The sequence below is a fragment of the Triticum aestivum genome, chromosome 4B (genome assembly GCF_018294505.1).
Source record: "Triticum aestivum cultivar Chinese Spring chromosome 4B, IWGSC CS RefSeq v2.1, whole genome shotgun sequence".
NCBI classification, from domain to species: domain Eukaryota; kingdom Viridiplantae; phylum Streptophyta; class Magnoliopsida; order Poales; family Poaceae; genus Triticum; species Triticum aestivum.
This window is the reverse complement of record NC_057804.1, coordinates 592,931,276-592,937,986: the sequence shown is the minus strand read 5'-3', so window position 1 is coordinate 592,937,986 and position 6,711 is coordinate 592,931,276. Positions and strand designations below refer to the sequence as shown.

At 43.3% G+C, this 6,711-nt stretch overlaps 1 long non-coding RNA gene across 1 annotated transcript; it reads right to left on the bottom strand.

Moving 5' to 3' along the window:
* Positions 1 to 1,278: 1,278 nt before the first annotated feature.
* On the bottom strand, positions 1,279 to 6,365 carry LOC123093445 (uncharacterized). Its single transcript, XR_006445334.1, has 4 exons — positions 6,139 to 6,365; positions 5,756 to 6,069; positions 1,880 to 5,672; positions 1,279 to 1,377 (listed from the first exon to the last, which is right to left on the bottom strand). It is a non-coding gene; the product is annotated as an uncharacterized lncRNA (long non-coding RNA).
* Between the last annotated feature and the right edge of the window lie 346 nt (positions 6,366 to 6,711).

The window sequence follows — 6,711 nt, the reverse complement described above, 5'->3', positions numbered from 1 at the left end:
TCTCGTCAGCCTTCAATGCTGACCCTGGCAGGAGCCATGGTTCATCCTTCGTACGGTAAACTGGAGAAACCTCATTACACGTTTCATTGTTATGCATGGCAGCGGAATGTACTAGATATAGACCACATCCACTATGCTGCAATGGATGGCCACCTTTGTTTCAATATCTACAAGGGTTGGATGAAGAGCAAGAGCCAAGTGTGCGGTTCAAGCAAAGATGTATCGGCCAAGAGGTAGAGGGACAAGGACGAAGTCGAGGACGTGGACGAGGACTCCTCTGAGTGAGTAAGGTGTCAGTATCGTTGCTCATGGTGGTTCTAATGCGGTGTCTATCAGATTAGTTGCATAGTTTAATTTCAGGTGTGCTTAGTTGAATTTGAGGGGTGTGTTGTGCTGAGCCCCAGCAGAACTATGTTATGTTTCTTCTTGTTACTTTAACTCCTCAGTATGATACATACTACTAGTATTTCTTTAATAGAATTTAGCACCCCAATTAAGCACGTACTAGCTTTTTTAATAATACTATATGAATAATTTGGCAACGAGCGCTTTCTATATGCACCACCTTTTTTTTAATTTCAATTTTTGTTCCACGGCGCAATCCATCGATGGTACTACTGTACAAAAGTATACATTTTTTAAAAGGCTGGAGTACTGTTCACACTACTGGAATCTGGCACTTTGCCATTGGCAAAGGCATGGTCGGCGGATGGCAAAGGCTTTGCCATCTGCCAGCAGATGGCAAACAGTTTGTTTGAAACCCTGCCGGCAAACGCTTCTTTGCCGTCTGCTAGCTGATGGCAAAGAGCCTGTGCCTTTGCCATCAGCTAGCAGATGGCAAAGCCTCTTAACGGGGTTAGCCCCGTTAGAAGGCTAACGGCATACTTTGCCGTCTGCCAGCAGATGGCAAAGGCTGCATGCTTTGCCGTCTGCCAGCAGATGGCAAAGCTGCTGGCAGATGGCATAGGGCCCAAATAGGCCAGCCCAAATTTTACATGTAGATGACACGTGGCCTCTTTGCCATCTGCCAGCTGATGGCAAAGCTCTTTACCATCTGCCAGCAGATGGCAAAGTGCCTATATTGCCCCATTTAATTTTGTTTCTTCTTATATCAATTCATTTTCACAGAAAATCAAACACAAATATATTTATGTGACCAATATAGCATATTCAACACATATTACCAATAGTCATGAACACATATATATCGAACACATATCCAACACATGTTACCAATAGTAGCAAGTTTCATCCATACATATACATAGTTTCATCAATATTACACAGTTTCATCATAGGTAGCAAGTTTCACAAAGTCAAAACAAAAACTAAAGACAAGCACTCCATCAACCCAAGCTTCCGTGATCTAAAGCAAATCTACAAAATGGGAAAGAAGAAAGTTAGAAGAAGAAGACTAGAAGAAGAAGAATATTATGATGCAACTAAAATGTGAAGATTATTATGATGCAACTTATATCTGTAAAATAGGACTTGTGATATGTATTGACACAATGCAAATGCTTACTATCACCGGAGCAACATACACACATTCCTACTGAAAGTAAATTCCATATAGTATGAACTACAACGTGCATGGTTGCATACCCGGTTTGACAAAAGCTACTTGATTGAGAAGCACATATCCACTGCCTCTCTATTAGGAGACAACCATTTTAGTTTTATGGAGGTAAAACCAAAAACAACATATAGGCATCTTTGTATATGATTGAACTATTAACACACATTTCGACATGTTGTAATTAGAAGAAGAAAAATACAGTGGTAACTCATGTCAGGTAGTAAAATTGTAGACCCTCCCATTTAGTATGAGTTTTTTTTACCATTTTGAGAGAGAGAGAGAGAGAGAGAGAGAGAGTACCTCAGAAATCGCAGAACAACACGCAACATGGTGTGCACCGGCCGACGTTTGCGACATGGCAGATAGCAACAACAATCATATTAAAACTTTGAAAGCCATGAAATATAATTTTGAAAACTAATAAAGGGTTGCTTTTCGCAGTGAAAAAATACTACTACTACTATGCGATGTGTAGAATTTAGTATGTTGCTAAAGTGTCAGTTATGACCATCTCATCCTTCTTTATTAATCCACGTAGAAGGATGACTTTTGATACATACAACATCGGTATCGATGTGGTCAGAGTAACTTACTTAATATAGCTAAACCAAAATAGCATGTCAGACATGAAATGTTGCGTTGCCCCTACATTCTCGCCGATAATTAATTGTGCTTTAACAAATAAAAAAGGGGAATAATATAAAGAATTATTGTGTTTGAAAGAGCAGGTGAGAAAGATACACAGCCTTAGCGATTTTTGCTCTTCTCCATTTGGATGTTTTCTTGTAAACCATTGCGCCACCTTGGAGCCCTTCACTCCTAATGTCTGGCTATATGTTCAGGAAAAAAACAAATATATAGCAAACATAAATATTGGAAATTATAGCCTACATAAAAAAAGTATAAATTAGTTGTTAGCCTAGAATGAAGAACGGATGGAAACCTTAAAGCTAGCTACATCAAGTACTTAATAATAAACAAACAGACTGAACTGATCTACTCGGACGAATGGCGGAGAGCAGTAAGCAGCTTGCCTAAACAATCAAACCTCTGCAATGGTTATTTGTGGAACTATGGAATTGTATTCCTTTGTTGTTTACTAATTGGATTTCTTATTGCCTAAAGAAGTTTGATTGTTTTTGTTTACTTAGCTTTTCAATCTATAGCACAGCTATATATGCTTTTCACGATTCACAACAGTATGCACGGTTCGTTGTAACACACAAAGGAAGAAAAGCATGATCAAGGCATATATGTACTAACTAGCAAGATGCCCGTGCTACGCCAACCAGCTTTTATTCAAGACATGCTTCAACAACAACAACAACAACAACAAAGCCTTTAGTCCCAAACAAGTTGGGGTAGGTTAGAGGTGAAACCCATAAGATCTCACAACCAACTCATGGCTCTGGCACATGGATAGCACTGTAGTATATTTAGACAAAGGAAAAAAACAATAGACATCACTTGCATACATTTTGTATGGGGCAATGAAACAAAATGCTAGTAAAAGATGTTCCTGAATCATATGTATATAGAAGGGGTGAGTGCGCATATACGTACGTACAAAACTATTAGTACTGGATTAATTGTAACTTTCTTACATATGGATGTAGCTTGAAAGATTGGATGTGGAGCTACCAAGCAAAGAAAGGCGCTGATGACAAACGGACTTGCTGTAGGCAGCCTCCGATTTTTTTTCAATCAGAGAGAGTAATAAAGACAGCTACTAAAAACAATTCAAACACACGTATGAATATTTTTACAAAAATAGTAAACGTGAATGCTAAAGCAAGTGTCTAAGTTGTCTTTCTGAAAGTCCTCTCCACTCGGAGCAGACATGCTTCTCCACATATGCACAATCTGAAGTCAATACAAGCAATGGACATAGAGAAACATAACATATAACTAACGCAGAAGTAACACTTTTCTCATAAAGGAAGGAATGCAGAATTAACAAAACAAACGCTGCAACCACAACATTTTTCAGTGACAATTTACTCGCTGCATCTATCAAGGATGAAAATGATACAATAGGCATATGGTACAACTACAGTCCGGTACACAGAGGTAAATGCTAATTATTTTCTCTCTAGGGCATAAGCCAACAATAATGAACGACAATAGTGCTGCTGTACTTGGGTGCTCGCGATGAAATTACATCTATTGGCAGCAAGGACACAAATAAATAGAACTTGCCGGAGTGCATTACTTGTATTAGGAATTTAAACAGAGATCATCCACCTAAATACTGAAAGTAAAGTGGCAGCTCTGAACTATTGGAAATGCTAGTTTACAGAATTTTGAAGCTCACCTTGCAGATAAAAAGAATAACCTGACGATATAATTACTCATGCATGAGCTTTTACATGGTCAAGCATGTCAAGCATACAAGCTTCCTCTAAAGGTATTTACAGATTTGTACTTCGGTTATCCGGAACTTTAATTATGTGCATGAAACTTATCTCCGTGCAACAATGAGCTGCTCGTATGTGTTGGAGCACAGAACAACAACAACCAACAATTATAGAAGAGAACCTAATGATCTATTTACTATTGTGATCCAAATTCTGAGCATAGGCAAGAAAAAATATAGAAGTATAAGCAGAGATCCATGCTGTTGTTCGACATATAGCTATAGATGAGTATCCGCTCATCGCATTCACTGAAGTAAGCAAGGAGGCGGACAACATTGTCGTGCCAGAGCCTAGCCATCACCTCCATTTCTCTTGCGAAATCACTATTGCATTTCCTGTCAGCAGACTGCCTAAGCCTCGTCAACCTTCGTTCTCCCTGTCTCCCATCAGCTAATTGGCCCTAGTGATTACAAGTTATTAAGCTACTGTATTGATTAGTCTATATCTCTAAAAAGAGCTGATTAAACTATTGCAGACCCGAAGTTGATCAAATAAGCAATATTGGCAGCACTAACATTGGGCACGGTGCGCCAATAGAGGCCAGTGCAGCTCCACGTCCTTGGCAACGACAGCCTGGACATCCCGCCAGGTGGCCGGGAGCGCACGCCAGGACGACGCGGCCATCGTTCTTGGTGGGATAATTTGGGATATCACTGAGGAAGAAACCTATTAGATTTAAGAAAAAAAGTGTATATGACCCCATAAGTATTACATTTTGGCCACATAGCCCCCTGAGGCCCTGACCTCTAAAACCGGGATCTTAATCCCCTCTACTTTCTAAAACCAGACAAATCAACCCCGATGCTCTGGTAGGTGGTTTTGCTCACGTGGTGGTGAGGTGAGATGGTAAAGCACCAATATGATAGCCATTCCGTCGAACACTTGAGGTGCCCCCATTAGCATGCTCCCAGCATACATGTCGACCGCATCTGCTCCAAGAAATGCCACAGGATGAACCTGGTGAGCACCGACGCACGACTAACTCTACAGACTACAACACATACACATGCCTCCACAAAGCCTACCTCAATGGAAGCCACTGGAGGACACAAGGAGACGACCGGCAGCACGCGTTCGAAACCGGCGGTACGAGCGTCTAGCTCACTTTCAACCCACTGTCGCATGAGATCCTCTACCACTCCAGCCTCCAGGGATTTCGGCTCTCATGAGCAGGGCCATTCAAGAAATTTCGGGGGCCCAGGGATTTCGGCTCTCGTGAGCAGGGCCAGTCAAGAAGTTTTTCACGGGTTGTTTTTAACAGTAACTAAAGCTAATTATTCAGAATTACAAGCAGTTGCATCTGTTCTAAAAAAGTGTCAATAGCTCATTTCTATGACTCCATCAAGTCATTAGCAGATGGATACATTCTAGATGACATCTTGGTAAATTAAGAGCAGTCTTGTTAGTTACTGGAGCAAGGCATGGAATTAGCACACAAACATATGATAGAAGAAACTAAGAACGCTGCTGATTGAACCAAAAAAATGCAAAGGAGTGCACGGAACCAGGCACCTGAATCACGTAGATGGCTAGAAAAGAAAATTAGAAATTGCAAGATCTTGTTGCTGCTTACAGTTCACGGACAAAAATCTGGGTTCCTCTTTTCTAACTCCAATCAACACGAGCAATCAGAGTGCCTGACACAGCGATGTAGGAGGATGACCTTCACGCAAGACCTCGCCTTCACGAACAAATGAACAATCAGAAAAGCCTGTAAAAGGAGAGACGGGATTTGCAAACTGCATTATGTTCTGGGGACCTTGCCTTCACGAGCAATCAGAGTACTAAGTGGGCGACTACTGCATTATGTTCTGGGGACCGTCCTTCCTCCACACAGCATCCGCCAGCAGCCTCATGGACGACTACAGTTGTCCGATCTGCTGCACACTACAGTCGATTCATCCGCTATGGGAGGGCTCCTTTGCCTAGCACCGCGTGCCCGCCCGCCTGCGCGTCGGGGAATCGTCGGATCCGCCCGGATCCAAGCGCAACGAGGGTCACCGGAGGAGCAGCGAGGCGAGCTCGGGACGGGCCTCCATGGCGGCCTCCTCGCCTCCTGGCGGTGGGGTATGTCTGCGGGGGAGAGAGATGGGTGAGGGAGTAGGGGAGGAGAGGAGAGAGGGCGGTGGCGGAGGGGCTCACCATAGCTTGGGGTGGCTGGCGGCGACCAGCGGGGAGGCGCAACTGGTCGGTCTCCTCCCTCGCAGTGGGGCAGGAATGGACCGGCGGGATGGCCTATCCTCCGGCCATGTAGGGGAAACCGACGGCGGCGGCGACCGGTGAGGGCGGCGCGACCGGTGAGGGTGGCAGGAACCCTATCCAGCACGCACGGGAGTGGGCTGAGACTATTCGGGGTGGCTGGGTTTTTTTTAGCGAGGCTGGGGGTTTTCTTTTCTTTAATTTTTCACTCTTTGCTTTTTTAGCAAGGAGGGAGATAGTCCCATCTCTTTGCCATCTGCCAGCAGATGGCAAAGAATCTTTGCCGTCTGCTGGCAGATGGCAAAGAGGTGGGGCTGGTATGCTGTTAGACTCTTGACGGCCACAAGATTTGCCAACCTCTTTGCCATCTGCTGGCAGACGGTAAAGATTATTTGCCATCCACTAGCAGATGGCAAAGAATTGGCTGATGGCAACCATGTTCTTTGCTGTCTGTCAGTTCTTTGCCATCTGTTTTTTATAAGCATATGGCAAAGACGTTCTTTGCCATCAGCTGGC